Genomic DNA, 18,299 nt, shown 5'->3' with positions numbered 1-18,299 from the left:
TCTCCCCCACATATCAGGAGTCCTTCTGTTTCCGCTACCATAGTATCAGTAATTTTCTGAAAGAAACCAGTATCATTTCCTGGAGGTGCGTATATATTCAATAGAGTAACTGAATTTCCGTCTATATTCCCCCTTACCAGAATATATCTGCCCTCCTTATCTCCCATTTCGAATACTTTTTTAAAATTTAGCTTACTTGAGATAAGAATAGCAACTCCTCTCCTATGTCCTGATTTATATGAGGAGTAAAACAAATCAGTGAAGCCCATTCTGTTTAGTTTTCTATGCTCATTATCACTTAAGTGAGTTTCCTGTAAATATACTACATGGGCTTGTTCTTTTTTCATTTTGGATAAAATTCTTTTACGTTTGATTGGATTTAATAGCCCAATGACATTAAAAGAAATGAATTTTACTTTGTCCTTAGCCCTCTGTATTTATGTCAATGTATCATTGAAATTAGCAGAATAAAACTTAATCGATCCACTCCCTGAAAAAAATAAGAACCAAGAAACGCAAATAATAACAAAAAAAAAGGTAACGAAGCTGTGATTCCAAGGCCGAGGTCTCTAGTAGATGGCCTTGGGTTGAGCTAGAGGAAATGTCTAGCTGTGGGGAATAACTCCTCCTACTTGTGAGTTATGGGCCCCCATTGCAGTACCCATAAAAGTCAGTGAACAAATCCATTACACGGAAAAGATTTCCCTGTGTACTCCTCCTACACATAAATAAATATATATACACACACACACACACACACACACACACACACACACATATATATTTTGGTGGGGGAAAAAGGAGTAAGTGAGCAAATAAAGAAGAATAAGTGAGTAATATAAAATTCACATTATAATAAGTATTTCTCGAGATAGGTATATCACTGTCTACTTTTGCTTCCGTTTAGCTTCTCAACATTTTTAAAGTTAGCCGAACCTTATGGCTCTTCTGGAGGGGGTGAGGGCTGTCTTCAGAAAACTCACAGTCACTTCCTGATATACTTCTCTCACCCTCCTTCCGTCTCCTGCCTTCTCGATTCTCGCACTATTTCCCAAGCAGAGCGGGATAATTCCTCTGCCAGGCTTTCACTCGGTTTGATCATGCTGACGGGCAACTTTCTGGCCTTCATGTCTGTAGTCGCCTCTTCCACTGTCTGATACAGTTGGATTCCATCTTGATAAAACCCTCCAAGTTTAGCAGGGTATGGAGTTTGAAATCGAATCCTTTCTTGCTTTAGTATTCGCTTTACTTCAGAGTATTCTTTATGTTTCTGCAGCACCGCAGGGGGGTAATCTTGATCGAAATATATTAATTTATCATCTAAAAACACCCTCTTCTTACCCCAGGCCCTTCGTAGAATCTCCGCCTTGGTACTGTATTGAATGAAATTCATTACTATTGAGTGTGGCTGATCTTCTCTGCCTTGGGTAGGCCGCGAGACGCCCTCTCAGTTTCCAGCTCCATAGTCAAGGGAAGCTCGAGTGCGTCCCGCAGCAACTTTTCTACAAACTCCGTCATAGACAAACCCTCCGCTCCTTCAGGAATATTGTATATCCTGATATTTTATTGCAGTGATCCTCCCTCCTCTTCAAGCAGTTTACCTTCTTGTTGACTTAATATTTTTATTGTCTTTCTTAGCATCTGTTCCATGTTTTGCACACTATCTTCCACCTTCTCAATTCGAGTCTCTGCCACAACTATTTTTTGATTGATGTTGGCGAGCTCTGATTTAATATCATGTAGCTGCTGTTTTATATCTTTTTGGAACTCCCGTATCTCTTTCAAAATTTTGATCATATTTGCCCCTTCGCCTGAACAAGGCCCATCGTCAGCTTCGCTACATGCGGTCGGGTAGGAGAGCTGCTCGCTGCACCCCTCTCGTCCACAGGCTCCGCACTGTTGCTTTTTTTACTTCCATTTTTTCCCATTCTTGCCCCTCTTATTAGTTCAAATACTTCCAAAAAATCCTATATTTGATGGGTTAATGGGGCAAAGTATGTGTTTTTCCAGAGAAGCTATTGACTTAAGCTGCCATTCTCGACAATGATGTCACCGGAACCCCTCAAGATTGTATTTTTCCAAGGTTTAAATCTGGAGAAGTATACAGCCTTCAAGACACAGTGCAGTTTTCAAAACTATGACTTGGTATTTGGACTGAAAGTCAATACCCCAGCATGAGTTTTTTTACTACTTTACAAAAATCTAGTTGTGTAAATCAGATATTACTACATTATACCATAAGATATAGGAGCAGAATTAGGCCATTTGGCCCATTGGGTTTGCTTCGCCATTTCATCAAGACTGATCCTTTTCCCTCTCAGCCCCAATCTCCTGTCTTCTTCCTATATCCCTCCATGCCCAGACCAATCAAGAATCTATCAATCTCTGTCTTAAATATACTCAGTGACTTGGCCTCCACTGCTGCCTGTAGCAATGAATTCTGCAGATTCACCACCCTCTGGCTAAAGAAACTCCTCATCTCCGTTCTAAGTGGATGTCCCTGTATTCTGACACTGTGTCCTTTGGTCTTAGACTCCCCCATCATAGGAAACATCCTCTCCACTCTGTCGAGGCCTTTCTTGGCATGCCAAGTAGGTTTGCGTGCTCCTCTTTGAAAACTACATTGAACTTACTTACTTGATTTGTGTTTGTAAAAGAATTTTATCTCAAGGGAGGCTTATCAGCTGATAAGCCAACAGCAGTATGTGTTTTTCACTAATCAGGAACATTCAGTACATGATGGAATACAAATGAGAAGGTACTGCAAAAGTGTTTAACTAGGTCTGCTTGCTATGTTCTGAAAATTAAATCTGAAATGCTCCATGTACAGAAGTTTCCATGCAAGTACGTTTTGTGGGTACGTGATAGATTTGAAGATAACTGATCTATGCGGAGCAATATTCCAGTTCTGAAGAGAGAAGTCAATCTGTTTGCTTAAATTTTATGCTTGGGCTTGCAAAGGTTTTGATTGGTGGGAAAATAAACCCACAGTTGAGGTAGTATGAGGAGTGTGTATAGTAGGACCATGACTTGGTTTCTTGCTCTTAGGATGTTTCTAAATAGCACTTTCTATTGTTGTGGATCATTTGCCAGTATGAGCTGTTGCCAAATGCCAAATTTTTACCTAATGCCAAAACCTATATTTGCTCCAATAAGTGACCAAATGTTGCATTTCTCATCTCTGCTTAATAAAAGTCTGCGTCTGATGACAAAAGGACAATGTTAGTTCTGTGTGATAAACTCTGTTACCACTGTGCTGCATGTGTCTTTGATTTGTGTATCTGTGCAAATTCATTTGCAACTTTCCTCCTTTTCTCATGAAATACCCTAATTTTTACAGAGAGAAGTTGCTGTAGCTTGTTTTTTTTCTTACTCTTTAAATAGATGGTTTACTGAATAAACTAACCTGACTGGACAGGAATTTAAAAGGAGAGATAATTACATATTTCTGATTTTAACGTGTAATATTGTGTTTCACAAAACTTACTCGTTTTGAGTTCCTTCCTGCTTAGGTTATTCTATAATTATGTCACAGAAATTTCTCCTCTTCTTGTTTTCTTGTTCCATGTTACTGTTGTCAGTTCATTTTTCCGTGGGTGCTCTGCTGTTTGCTGTCATTACAATTTAACATATTTTTAGTTCAACTTTCTCCCAGTTTAGTTTAACCATTCTATTGAGAAACAATGTGGATTTAAGAATTGGTGCTCCAGCACTGATATGTTTTTCCCATGGTAACTGTTGTCAACATGATTAACAGGCACCTCTTGATGCAGCATTTGTTGACCTATATAAGAAACTTTGACATGGTTAGCAGGAATGGTATCCTCAAGATCTGTTGACAAATGGCCCTCTGCCAAAGCAGCTCTTAAGTATTAATATAGCCTTAATGCAAATAATGCAGAAATCAGCAAAACTTCTGTTGACTTTAGCAAGCATATCTCACACATAGTTCACTCAAATATAATTGGATGCAGGCAGTCTTCTCTGGCTGATATACAAGAAATGCATGCCTCAAGCTCAGATAATGAAGGCTACATTCTTTGACCAACCCAAAAATAGCTGTGGTTCTGTGAAGGCCAAATCTCTGAAATAGTGACAAGGTCAAGCAAGGTCTTAAAAGATCAGAGACAACTTTAAGAGCCTTGTCCATATTTGCATATGCTGGACAAGTCAGGCCAAGGGTGTTATCACTGTAGAGACCCACCAGTGTACAAGTTGAAGCCCCAGAAACAGTGGACTTTTGTACCTCCATATGGTATGTGTTCTGAAGGTTTGTCATTCATGGATGAGATTCTTCTTATAAAACATTGCCAACCATATTTGATTGACTATCAAGTCTCATAATTTTTTTAAGATGTTGGATGACTTTTGGAATATATTTATTCCATAATTATTAATGTTTTTTCTTAATTAATTCTGTTTTATGTTCATTTTACTTATTTTGTTTACACTTAGGTTTTTTTTTGCAAATAAATCTTTCAAGTTGAACAATTACCATTTTCCTGGTTTTTAAGCCTTTGGGTTCTTGATAGCTCAAAGCATTTGCTTCTTTCCGAGAGATTTTGCTGTCAATTCTTTTGGTCCGTTCTGCAAGGGCACCATGTTATTCTGATTGGGTGATAGATGTAAATGTTTTCAGTCCCAGTATTGTGTCTGATGAAAAGGAACTTATTCCATCATCAGTCCTTTAATTCTGTGTTTATTCTTGTGATTTGTTTGTTTCTGTGTCAATTTGAGTGATGATGGTATTAATCCAGTACTTTTTATGTCATTTTCAGAGCATTTCAAAGAAATCATTTGTCAATGAAGTAATTATAAATGATACCCCTTCCTCAGGATCTCAAATAGAAATGTCCTATGGTTCGAACAAGGATTTGTTCTGACATGGTTCACTGACTAGTTGATTTTCCACTTGAATATACTCATCTTCTTAGGTACACCATTAGGATTGAGTTTGACTTTCATATATATCAGTTTTATGGTTTCTAACCTGGGTGGTGAGGCAAATGTGGGAATAAAAAGCTTTTGCATGTTGAGTACCCCTTGTATAAAAGTCCAAAATCTGAAACATTGAAATTTCAATTTATTTTGAGTGCCAACATGACCTCACAAATAAAAAAAATTCCATGAAATGCTGGGAAGGTTCCCAGACATTGTACAGGTCTGTGTGTATCACAGACAGTTCTGAGAAGTGACCTCACATATGTGATGAACAGAAATGAATGAAAAACAGAAAAACACAGCATAAAGCAAAATATGATCATGTATTGTCAGCATTGTAGTGAACGTATGCCATTTAATGGTATGCTGATCATGAAACAAAGAAGGATATATCACAACAAACTGAAAATTGAAGGTAATTGTGAATCTTCAGCAGGCTGATGGCTGAAATTTAAGGAAAGCCACAGCAGTAAGTTTTTAAAGTGTCTGCTGATTACAGAAATCTAACACCAGAACAAGTCTATGATTCTGATTGGTCTGTACCTTACATAAAAACTTAAAAAAAATTAAAGTACAAATGCAGTGTAGTGTAACCTTTTAATCAAAACACAGCATCATAGGTGGAGATTGAGAGCCTGCTGTAGTTTGTTGTTCAGCTGCTGATTCAGGTATTCTCCCAATGCTGCTGTGCTGCTTTTGTTACCCCCACACATTATATCTTCATTATATTAATGGTATGCAAGAACTTTTATACACGTGATGAGTGAGTTAAAACAAAGACTGCTTACTGGTAGCACTGAAACTCAAAGTTGGAAATGATGGCAATCCCACTCTATCTCATTATGTATTCCAAAATCTAAAACACTTCTGGCTTCAAGTATTTCAGATAAGGGGTACTCAACCTGTATTGTTCATAAAGGCCAGTAAACTATTCTTTTTTGTAGAATTTTATTCATGACTCTTTACTTGGTTGAAATTGCATGAATTCAGATTAACAACAGTATAGTTACCTAGAAAGTCACTTAGTTTAAAAGCAGTTATGCCTCTTCCTGTTTATGCCAGTGATGTCCATATTTGATGAGAGAACAATAAAAAAAAATGAACTGCATGATAACAGGTCATTGACGGTTCTAGCTATTGAATAATAATAATTTAATAAGTTAACTGCAGGAGGTTCTGAGGGGTTAAAGATAATGAATGAGGAAAGAGAGAGGAGTAAGTGAAAACATGAACGTAAAGAAATGGGGTGGAAATAATAGGTGGTGTTTTACAGGAGGCTCCTTGAGAAACTGAGGTTGAATGGCAAATGCGACAGACAGTTGGAAAGTATTAGTGGGAATTTGCCTCAGTGCCAGCATGATTTTGTTGTGGTATTCTGTGTTAAAAGTCCTTGTATGAAGTAGGAGGGGGAATAACATTGCTAAATTCAATTCATAGCAGATGAATGTAATTAAACATTTTTTAAATCCTAGCAAGCAATTGCTGAATTTTATATTATTATCTCAAACCGGAGAGGGAGCAAGCATGTGCACAGTACTTTTATAAACAGCGTGTTCCAATTCCAACCTCACTCCTTCCAAATGCTCTGCTCTCCGCTCCCTCCACACCAATTCCAACCTCACTATAAAACCTGCTGATAAGGGGGTAGCTGTTGTAGTCTGGCGTACTGACCTCTACCTGGCTGAGGCACAGCAGTAATTCTCTGATACTTCCTCTTATTTACCCCTTGATCATGACCCCACTAAGGAGCACTAGGCCACTGTCTCCTATACCAACACTAACCTTACCAGCTCTGGGGATCTCCCATCCACTGCCACCAACCTCATAGTTCCCGTTTCTACCTCTTAGCCACGATCCACAAACCTGCCTGTCCAGGTAGACCCATTGTCTCAGCTTGCTCCTGCCCCACTGAACTCATTTCTGCATACCTTGACACTGTTTTATCCCCCCTTGTTCAATCTCTTCCCACCTATGTTTGTGATACTTCTCATGCTTTGAAAGTTTTCAATGATTTTAAGTTCCCTGGCCCCCACTGCCTTATTTTCACCATGGATGTCCAGTCCCTATATACCTCCATCCGCCACCAGGAAGGTCTCAAAGCTCGTTGCTTCATTTTGGATTCCAGACCTAACCAATTCCCCTCTACCACCACTCTCCTCTGTCTAGTGGAATTAGTTCTTACTCTCAATAATTTTTCCTTTGGCTCCTTCCACTTCCTCCAAACCAAAGGTGTAGCCATGGACACCTGTGTGTGTCCCAGTTATGCCTGCCTTTTTGTTGACTTTGTGGACCAGTCCATGTTCCAAGCCTATATGGGTATCTGTTCCCCCTCTTTTCCTTCGCTACATCGATGACTGCATTGGCGCTGCCTCCTGCACACATGCTGAGCTCGTTGACTTCATTAACTTTGCCTCCAACTTTCACCCTGCCCTCAAATTAACCTGGTCCATTTCCGACTCCTTCCTCCCCTTCTTGATATTTTTGTCCCCATCTCTGGAGACGGCTTACCTACTGATATCTATTATAAGCCTACAGACTCTCACAGCTGCCTGGACTATTCCTCTTTCCACCCTGTCTCTTGCAAAAATGCTAACCCCTTCTCACAATTCCTCCGTCTCTGCTGCATCTGTTCTCAGGATGAGGCTTTTCATTCCAGGACGAAGGAGATGTCTTCCTCCTTTAAACAAAGGGACTTCCCTTCTTCCACCATCAACTCTGCTCTCAAACGCATCTCTCCCATTTCCCGCACATCTGCCCTCACCCCATCCGCCCGCCACCCTACTCGGGATAGGGTTTTCCTTGTCCTCACCTACCACCCCACCAGCCTCCAGGTCCAACGTATAATTCTCAGTAACTTCTGCCACCTCCAATGGGATCCCACTACCAAGCACATCTTTCCCTCCCCCCCTTCCTGCTTTCCGCAGGGATCGCTCTCTACGCGACTCCCTTGTCCATTCGTCCCCCCCATCCCTTCCCGCCGATCTCCCTCCTGGCACTTATTCTTGTAAGCGGAACAAGTGCTACACCTGCCCTTACACTTCCTCCCTCACCACCATTCAGGACCCCAGACAGTCCTTCCAGGTGAGGTGACACTTCACCTGTGAGTTGGCTGGTGTGGTATATTGCGTCCGGTGCTCCCGGTGTGGCCTTTTATATATTGGTGAGACCTGACGCAGACTGGGAGACCGTTTTACTTAACACCTACGCTCTGTCTGCCACAGAAAGCAGGATCTCCCAGTGGCCACACATTTTAATTCCACGTCCCATTCCCATTCTGATATGTCTATCCATAGCCTCCTCTACTGTCAAGATGAAGCCACATTCAGGTTGGAGGAACAACACCTTATATATCAACCTGATGGCATGAATATTGACTTCTCTAACTTCCGTTAATGCCCCTTCTCCCCTTCTTACCCCATCCCTGATATGTTTAGTTCCCCCCCCTCTTTTTTTTCTCTCTCTCTGCCCATCACTCTGCCTGTTCTCCATCTCCCTCTGGTGCTTCCTTCCCCTTTTCTTTCTCCCTAGGCCTCCAGTCCCATGATCCTTTCCTTTTTCCAACTCTGTATCCCTTTTGCCAATCACCTTTCCGGCTCTTAGCTTCATCCCACCCCCTCTGGTATTCTCCTATCATTTTGCATTTCTCCCTCTCCCTGCTACTTTCAAATCTCTTACTATCTTTCCTGTCAGTTAGTCCTGACGAAGGGTCTCGGCATGAAACGTTGACAGCGCTTCTCCCTATAGATGCTGCCTGGCCTGCTGTGTTCCACCAGCATTTTGTGTGTGTTGTTTGAATTTCTGCAGATTTCCTCGTGTTTGCTTTATAAACAGCTTTGTGTGTTTAAATTTAAGGTAAAATTATGATCAAAGTATGTGCAGTATATGCCACCATATATTCTCTTGAGATTGATTTTCTTGCAGATATTCATAGTTGAATGAAAAACTAAACACAGACTAACAAACAGCCATTGTGCAAAATAAGACAAAATAAAAATAAGGTGTTTCCATACCAGGCCACGATGCAAGCAGTCAGGATACTCTCTACTTTGTATCTATTAAAGCTTATCAAAGTTTCAGATGACTTGCCGAATTTGTGTAGACTTCTAAGAAAGCTAAGGCGCTGCCATGCCTTCTTTGGGATGGCTGTACATGCTGGTCTCAGTACAGATCCTCTGATATAATAATGTCAAGGAATTTAAAGTTACTGACCTTCTCCATCTCTAGTTCATGATTCCCTGGTGACTACTGGCCCACTGACCTCTGACTTCTTCCTCTTGTTGTCAACAGTTAACTGTTTTATTTTGCTGACATTGAGTGAGAGGTGGTTGTTGTGGCACCATTCAACCAGATTTTCAATCTCACATCTAAATGGCAGTTCATCACTGCTTTTAATTTGGCAATGAACACACATGTGACTTGGGCTAATTTTTATATAGCATTGGAGCTGTACTCAGCCACACAATCATAGGTATAAAGCAAGTAGACTGGGGGCTAAGTGCACAGCCTTGTGTTACACCTGTGCTGATGGAGATTGTGGAGGAGATGTTGCCAATCCAAACTGACTGGGTCTGCAAGTGAAGAAACCAAGTATTTGCACACAGAAGTATCAAGACCAACATTGATGTGGGCTTCATATACATTTTTCCTTAAAATTATTTATAAAATATGAAAACAATTGAAATTAAGAACACATTTAAAAGTAATTTTTACTTCTGTTGTGGATAGAGAAATGTTTATGCTGCATTTGCTGGATAAACAGCTTGTTTGGATGTCTCAAACTTACTGTGGTGTTAGTTTTTTAAAGTTGTTAGAGCATTTACAGAACTCATGATTTAGCTGCTTTTATAGTTTTACACTTAATAACTAACAACAAACTTTGTAGATCTGATTTCATAGCAGAGGCAAGCAGTTTAAAAAGTATTTCATATTATTGCATGCATATTTTAGCAATATAACATTTGAGTTTTTCCTGATCCATGTATAAGGTGTGTAACTATCAAGACATACAAAATGCTGCCTGTGTAAATCTGTAATTGGCCCCAACATTTCTGTTTTTCTTTCCAACATGTTCATTGCCAATGAAAGTGTTCTAGGTTCATATACTGTTATTTTGAACATCTGGGGGATGAAGCGAATCACAGTAGAAGTTGGATTATGTGTTGATCGGTGGCTAGTAGTATCCTACATGTTTTAGGTGTGTTTCTTGAGTCAGACAGGCATTCCCTGAGCAATCCTGAAGAAGTGTCTTGGCCTGAAATGTCGACTGTTTACTCATTTCCATAGATGCTGCCTGACCTACTGAGTTCCTCCAGCATTTTGTGTGTGTTGCTTTGCCTGATTCAAAGCCTGGAAAAAAAATTGTTTTAAGTTGCTAAATATTTGCTTCTCTTCAAACTTCCTCAGGAATTTGCTGGCAAGTTCAGGCCTTACAGAATTGACTCTTGAATCCTATGAAATGTTGTGTTTGGATCAGGATTGTGGTTGCCTAAGAATCTTAATATAATGTGGTATAAATTTTTGTTCTTGAAAGAGTGTTTGTCATTATTTAATGCAGCAATTCAGACTGAACACAAAACAACAAGTACAGTTTTGCAAAGCTAATGTTCCAGATTTTTTAAAGTTTTGGCATAGAATTGACAATGTTACAATTGTGCATTCAGCTAGGCAAGTGACGGGTAGGTAATTGGAAAATTTTTACTCTAAACATGATTTTTGTGGACTGCTCTCCTCAAAGCTCGAGTTGTTATTTCATGTAATTCTGTGCTCCAGTTATGGTTGAGTGAGGATCAAAATTGTGGTTACATTTCTAATGTCTTAGAGCTGTATATTCTTGACAGTTGATTAACTTCTGTTTATTGTGGGATTGAAATCAGGAGAATTGTTTTATGAGCTGGTCTTTCTTCTATTATTTATCATACTAGTTGGGAACCTTTTCCAGCTCTGTTTAGGAGCAACAATGCAACCTTTCAGAAAACATGCTAGTGTACTGTGGTGTCAGATGAATCAATTTGGTTTGGATTGAAGTACAGCGCTAGCAATTGGGGGGGGGGGGGGGTGGAGTAATATGCTAGAGTTCACATTCCATTACATGAGCTGGGTTGTTTACATACAATTAAATAAATAGTGGAATTAAAAAAATCTCTCAAACAGTTTACCCATCTCTGATGTAAGACTCACTGGTCTATAATTCCCAGGGTTATCCCTATTACATTTCTTGAACAAAGGAATAACATTTGCTACCCTCCAATCATCTGGATGACTTCTATGGCTAAAGCCCCAACAACCTCTTCCCTCAGTTCCTGTAGTACGTGGACAAGTGGAAGAAAATGGTGGGCGTTCATGTGAATATGAGGAGAATAAAACTAAATTAATGTAAATGGATACTTGGTGGTTGTTGGGCGTTCACTGGACCCATGTGTCTGTTTTAGCACCCTGTGGATCTATGGATTTCTTACTCAGCACAATCACTAACAAGATATCCAGCCCATCACCACTCCTGATCCAGCATAGTGACACCGAAACTGCACTTAAATGTGAGCTTTTAACTTTTGGAGAAGTGCAGGGAAAGAATAAAAAATAATAGAGGGGTTTTTGAATGACATTTAGTTTTGTGTGTTGTGAAAGGGTGTGTACACTTTAATTGAAACACTCCTTTCTAAAAGTTGCACTGCTTCTAGTTGTGTCACTCATGAAATTTCTGGGTTGTTAGATCAGAAATTCTGGGGATCTCCAGGCTGGAGTGAGCCTGACATTAATCGAGGTTTTTCTTCCTATGTATACTTTGGTAATAATTAAAATGTTTGAATTGATGTGCATTAACCAGTTCTCTGCAAGCAAATTAAAAATTAACCAGCAATGAACTTAAAGTAATTTTGTCTTATTTCTCCTGTTTCTTAGTTACTTTTACTTTTTTTTGTAATTTCTATTCAAAATTATAAACTGACTTAAAGCTGTTTGAGTTTCAAATCCAGTTCCATAGAACCGACTTTGGATCAGTCATCTCTGAAGGCCCTTTTGTATCAACAATTTGAGGTTGCAGAACCATCAAGACAAGATCCAGATTTTTCCTAGACTAGTTGACTAGGTTTGAAGTGCCTGGAGAGTCAATGCAATGCTGAATCTAGCAGATAAAAAGGTTAAGCAGTGAGCATGAGCTGGATGAACTTGATTTTCACAAGAAACATTCACATTTTGTGTTCTAATGGTGTGATTTTCCACACTGATGTTTTTAATATATTAAAAATATATTTCTTAAAGATGACTTTACAGAATGGTTGATTAAACCCTGGTCCATGTCTGTTCTTTTTCCTACACTTTTGCTCTCTGTCTTCCCTCTTCATAGAACCATAAATGGATCCCTTTTATCCTTCAGTTGAATTTTTCCAGTCTCTGCTTTGTAAAGATCATTCTCTGTTATTCCTGTTATTTAGGATGATGCTACCTTCAAAGACATCTTCCTCCTCTCTGTGTTCTAAAGGAAGTGTTGCCTTCATGATCAGTTCTTAATTTGTTCCCAATTACTAGTCTGTATCCCATGGAGTAACACCTCAACTTTCAATTATGCAGATTTTGCACCCAGACGAACTTCAGACTGAGTTCACCAATTTTATGTTACAAGTGTTTTATTGATTGCAGTGATTGATGTTGTCAGTTATAGGTACTTGTACATCGTATTTTGTTTCTCCTTTTAACCATTAACAGCACTTTTTGGTTTGCATCTCTCTTATGTCAATTAATCATTCATATTTGTAATCCTGTTAATAACTTTACCTCAAATTTTTACCTCCCCCACCTTTTGCAATCATATTATCTATGTATTTGCTTAAAACCAAATGTATTTCAAATTTTGGCAATTGCAGAAAAGTAGTTCAAACTGAAAGCTTCACTGGTTTCCCTCTACCAACAGTGAACATTTCCAACACTTTCTATTTTATTGACTGCTTTTTTTTAGATCTGTCAAGAAAAAGTGAATCCATACTGATCTGTGATGTGGGCAACTATTTCCTCAAGTGTGGAAAATGTAGTCAAAAACAGATGGAGGATAAATTCCTTTTCAGGGATGTACAGGGAGTTACTTTTCTGTGAGTGGAGTTTAGGGAAGCATTAAAAGGAAGTGGTGTGGTGGGGCCACTTTGAACAACAAACCTGCATGTGTAGCCACTGAAATTCCCTGTTTCACAACATGTAGAGACCGCCAATGGGAGAGTTTGTGTTCTCAGTTGGAATCTTCAGTTAAATTCTGCGGTGCTCGTGATTTACAAATTCAGACACAGTGGGGATTGAGATTTAATTTAGGACAGCATGACTCTAAAATGTTCCATGTTATTTGAAGCACTTCCTGTATGTGTTTCATGTTTTCACAAAACTCCTGTAGCAGGTGTATTTTTAGTAGCTGCTTTATCGGACTGGCTACTGTCACAGGAAATGTTTGAATAGGGAAACAGATGGCAATTGTGATACTGAAGTAAATGATTAAGGCATGTGCTGTTTCTGTTCATCTTTCTCTCGGCATCAAATTAATTAATAATTTAAGCTTTGTGTTTACTACAGCTGTAGTAACATTTGTGTACACGTAGAAACTTGAGTCAATGTTTCTGGAAGTTCAGTTCGTGAGTGCAGGCAAATGCAGATGGGCAGGCGACGGCTGATCTGACTAGTGGGCAGGTAGGTAGTTTATTGTGTATTGTATTCTTCCTGCTTTTCCAGAGTGTGATGCCAGTGCATTCACCCAAGGTTTTTTATACTGTTTGAATGCTCCTTCCTTCACTAGACTGTACAGGCGTGGGTCACAGATCCAAAGAATTCGTGGGGAGGATATATTTTAAAGTCCATGAGTGCTTGCTCAACGGAATTGACTGAGTGTAGTTAGAGCCTCGATGCTGGGGATGTTGAACTTGGACGCTGTTGTGAGTTTGCTGTGATGTGGCTTCTCAGATAAGAGAAGCAGTTTACATTTTCCATTAGCTTTTATTTTTAGAGGGCAGCGAGGAAAAGTTGGTCAAAGCAGGAGGAAGGCCATTATCTCAGTGGATTAGCTTTATTTATTTGTCACATATAAGTTGAAACGTACTGTGAAATATGTCATTTTTGTCAAATCAAATCAGCAAGGATTGTGCTTAGTAACCATCATAGTGTCCAACATAGTATGCCCACAATTCACTAACCCTAAATGTATGCCTTTGAAATGTGGGAGGAAACCGGAGCACCCAGAGGAAACCTATACAGTCACAAGAAGAATGTTCAAACTCTTCACAAATGGCAGCTGGAATCTAACTCTGATCTTACAGTTGGTGCTGTAAGGTGTTACACTGAGTGCCTGCCTGCTGGTCAAATCTGGCATTGTATGCTCAGAGACGGAGCCAAGCTGCTTTGTCTTGCAAGTGTTGAGTGTAAAACCCATCCTATCATATGCTTCAAGAAACAAATTTGAAATGGTTTAGTGCTTGGATTCTAAGTACACTGCAATGCAGACATCTGCTCTTTCTACGTTGGCTTTGCAACTCACAAAACTGGAATGGAAACAAGTGAGGGACTGTTGAAGAAAAAGAGTGCAGTAGGGGAGCGTTCAATTTGAGATTGCGGACCTTAGCCTGCAGATTTTTATTAAGGTTTGAAGCAGCCAGTTGTTTATGTGTGTTAAATGAAGACTTAAAATTCCAAACTCACTAATGGAGGCAAAAGTGTTTCTTTAAAAAAAACCACAATATTACAGTTCAAAAATATTTCTACATGTCAGCAACATAGTTCAATCAAGTTCTTAATTAGAGGTGTTTGATATTGTTGGAGGTGTTTAAAGCAGGTGAATCTACTCAATAGAATCAGGACCTCTTTTTGGAGTTGAGGGGAAAGGGGGTAGAAGAAAAAATATCGAGTGAATGTACAGCAACATTAGCAGTTTTCCCAAAGGATACCAGTATTCTGTTCCCTTCGGAGTAATTGCATCTTTGCAAAATATTTTCACTCAGTTTCTAAATAGAATCTTTGAAGATGCTGTGCCTCAGAAGCAGAGTATGGATTTATATTTTGAGTTGCTTTTCATAGTAAATGTGAAGAATACATGGGAAAGAACAGTCAGCTAATGTGATAAGAGTGTAGGTAAACAAATTGGTTCCCGCACTGTCACATTTATGTATTACTAATGTGGTTATTACTTTTGATTGGGAATAAATCTATTACCTGTGCATTGGGAGAAGTTTCTTGAATATTGTAGTGATTTAAAGTTTAATGAACATTTAGACCAATGTGGCTAGAAAATAAAAATGCCAACAGTATTAATCAGCAGCTGTATTCTAAACATTATCACTACAACTCTGGAGAAAGCAGGCAAAACACAATTGCAAAGTCTGTAGTAATGAGAGCAGGTCTTCCAGGGTTGTGTAAAATGCTTTGTTGCAACATATGTGGAGCATTATATTTTACACTTTATTTTTAAAGTTGTATTTTTAAACCCTTGTTGGGGTTTAACATTTCTTGCAAACCCAGGTTTGTACTAGTTCGGTCAAATTACTGAGAAATCATACAATGCTTGAAAGAGCTCTTCATTACTATATTACAAGAAAATCATTTTTCAAACTGACGGATAGGTATCATGGAAGGTCAATTAAACTGCACGCTTTGATTTCAGCCAGACTCCACAAAGAATTCTGATGTGAAAAACTGAAAGTTGGTACTGTAATAAAATAAATGCAAGTTTCATGGTATTGCTGATCTCTTTGAAGTAAATTTATTATCAAAGTACATATATGTCACTATATACAACCCTGAGATTCATTTACTTGCGGACATACACAGAAAATTCAAGAAACACAGTAGAGTCAATGAAGGACCACCCCCAACAGGACGGTCAAACAAGCAATATGAAAAGGCAACAAACTATGGAAATACAAAAATAAGCAGTAGTAATAATAATAAATATGCAATAAACACCAAAAGCATGAGATGAAAAGTCCGTGAAAGTGAGTCCATAGTTTGTGGAATCAGTTCAGAGTTGAGCTAAGTGATGTTATCCATGCTGGTTCAAGAGCTTGATAGCAGCATTGAGAAGAGAGCATGGCCTTGATGGTGGGTGTCCTTGATGTTGGATGCTGATTTGTTTCGCTGTGCTTCTTGTAAGAGTGTTCAGTGGTGGGGAGGTTTTGCCTGGATGCTCTGGGCTCCAACCAGCATGTCTTGTAGCCTTTTCCATTCCTGGCCATTGGTGTTTTGCATAGTTAATGCAACCATTTAGGTTACTTTCCACTGTGCATCTATAGAAAGATTTTATGGGGCATGCTAAGTTTGTATAAACTTCTCTGAAGGTAGAGGTGCAGTCATGCCTTCTTTGTGATGGTATGTGCTATGTGCTTGTTACTTCGATACATTCGACTGCGTTAGAGCAGCAACCATATGTATACTGTATCTACAAAAATCACAACCTTCATGACTAAGAGCAAAAGACAATGATTACAAACATCAAATGACAATATGAGAAGTTTTCCTTTGGACCACTGTTGCTATCATCACTATAAGGAATAAGCTGCATTGGAACATAAATTCTTTTAGGCACAAGAATTTGACCTCTTCTAGATCTGTTTGCAGCATTGTACTTATTTTGCTTGTTACAATAAATCTGTACAGTTCTTTCTTATCTTCTTCAGCCATTTTTTTCAAATCACATTTGGGTTCACTCGCCTCAATTCTGAACTGATTCCACAACCTACAGACTGACTGCTAAGGACTTGACAACTCATGTTGTTGGTATTATTTATTTATTTGTCTTTTATTTATGCAATTTGTTTTCTTTAGCACATTTGGCCATATTTAGTTGTGCAGTTTTGTCATAAACTCTATTGTATCCCTTTTTTCTGTAAGTGTCCACAATAAAATGAATCTCACTGTAGTATATGGTGAAATATGTATGTTTTGATAATAAATTTATGTTGACTTTGAGATCATGACAGCCATGACAGAACTTGACATCCAGTCAAACTGCAGTTTATTCTTTAGAATTTCTGAATGACTCTGATGTTAATATCCTGTTAAAGATGACAAAATTTAACTGCATTATTAATACAGCTTGGAAAATAAATTTAACTAAAATATTAGTCCTTCTAAGTAATCAAGACCAATAAAACAAAATAATAATTAAAAGGCAGACTTTCCCTCCTAATATTTTCCCTTTCACTCCCCATTACATATGAGGTGTGTTGGATCTTTTGTCAAGTCTGACTGGCACAATATCTAAGAAATGATTTCCCCAGACCTGGGTAAAGGGTACTTTTAGCAGAGTAAGGTTCCTCTACTGGACTTCTCATAGAGTCTTGTGATTGAATGACTGGCAGATTTGACCTTCCAAATTTGGAATAAAACTCTTACCTTTCAGATTTTGTTGATAAGTTATACAAGTGTCAAGTAGTTAGTGCTTGTGCAGTTTAATTTCCTGTTTCAATCTGTTATTTCTGATTCTTTTGTGCAAAGCTGAGACAACAATTTGCCACAATTTTATTTTAAGAATGCTTTTTTTCCCTCATCCTTTGAATGGATGCAGGACATCCAGAATAATAACTACTGAAATATACTTCCTTATGTTCTCAGTATGCCTTTAGCTGTAGAGTGTTGGGGATGGAAGACCTGTTTCTTAAAAACTTTCCATTCCCTTAGGCTTAAGTTTTCTTCTTCAGTATTTGATTTGATACCACTTGGAATTTCACTGTAACTTCACATACACTTGGGCCACCTGTTCTGCATGACAAACTGCATCACCCATATTCAGTGTGTGCAGGTAAAGGGAGAAGTCTTTATAAGTGATATACTTGAACTATTGCAGCAGACTTCTTCAATAGCAAGAAGATATGTTGTAATGGATCTTGTTAGAAATAAAATCTAAAAAGTTCCTGCTTGCAATCTATAGCCATTCAATTGGGTAGTACTTGAGTACAATGATTGATTAATGTGAAATTTTATTTTTGAGCTTATTCAAATATACTGTCTTCTATTGAAAGCACTAGATCCTTTTTCATACACACTTATTCTAACACTTTCATGATGTGCATAACGTCACTTTTCAGAATATATTTGTCTAAAAAATATAGGAAACGTTATTTTAAATTTTATCAGATATCTTTCTGTTCTGAAAATGCTCATTAATTCTCTGGCCACTGATTTTTAGGTCTGAATATGTGATTGATTGTGAAAAATCCAACTTCTGTTCTTTTAAAGAATGCAGCTAAAAAAAGTTTGATAGAAAGTTTGTGACATCTCATTGCAGTCTGCATCTTCATTGACAAATTTTGAAACTGCTATAGGTTACACTAACACACACAAAATGCTAGTGGAACACAGCAGGCCAGGCAACATTGATAGGGAGAAGTGCTGTTGAC

General features: G+C 38.6%; 1 protein-coding gene across 3 annotated transcripts in view; it reads left to right on the top strand.

The window, feature by feature from the left end:
* rasal2 (RAS protein activator like 2) overlaps nucleotides 1-18,299 on the top strand; it is a 448,324-nt gene that overhangs the window by 58,752 nt on the left and 371,273 nt on the right. The window contains exon 1 of one of the 3 annotated variants that reach the window (XM_059984864.1): nucleotides 13,588-13,605. The exons of 1 other annotated variant lie outside the window; for it this stretch is intronic. The gene's annotated coding sequence lies outside the window, so the exon portion shown is untranslated. Of the gene's footprint in view, nucleotides 1-13,587; nucleotides 13,606-18,299 lie in introns of those variants that run through there. One more of the 3 variants, XM_059984862.1, reaches the window with a different exon arrangement.

The sequence above is a fragment of the Hypanus sabinus genome, chromosome 11 (genome assembly GCF_030144855.1).
Source record: "Hypanus sabinus isolate sHypSab1 chromosome 11, sHypSab1.hap1, whole genome shotgun sequence".
Classification (NCBI taxonomy): Eukaryota; Metazoa; Chordata; class Chondrichthyes; order Myliobatiformes; family Dasyatidae; genus Hypanus; species Hypanus sabinus.
The sequence above is the reverse complement of the archived record's forward strand: the minus strand, read 5'-3'. Positions and strand labels throughout refer to the sequence as shown.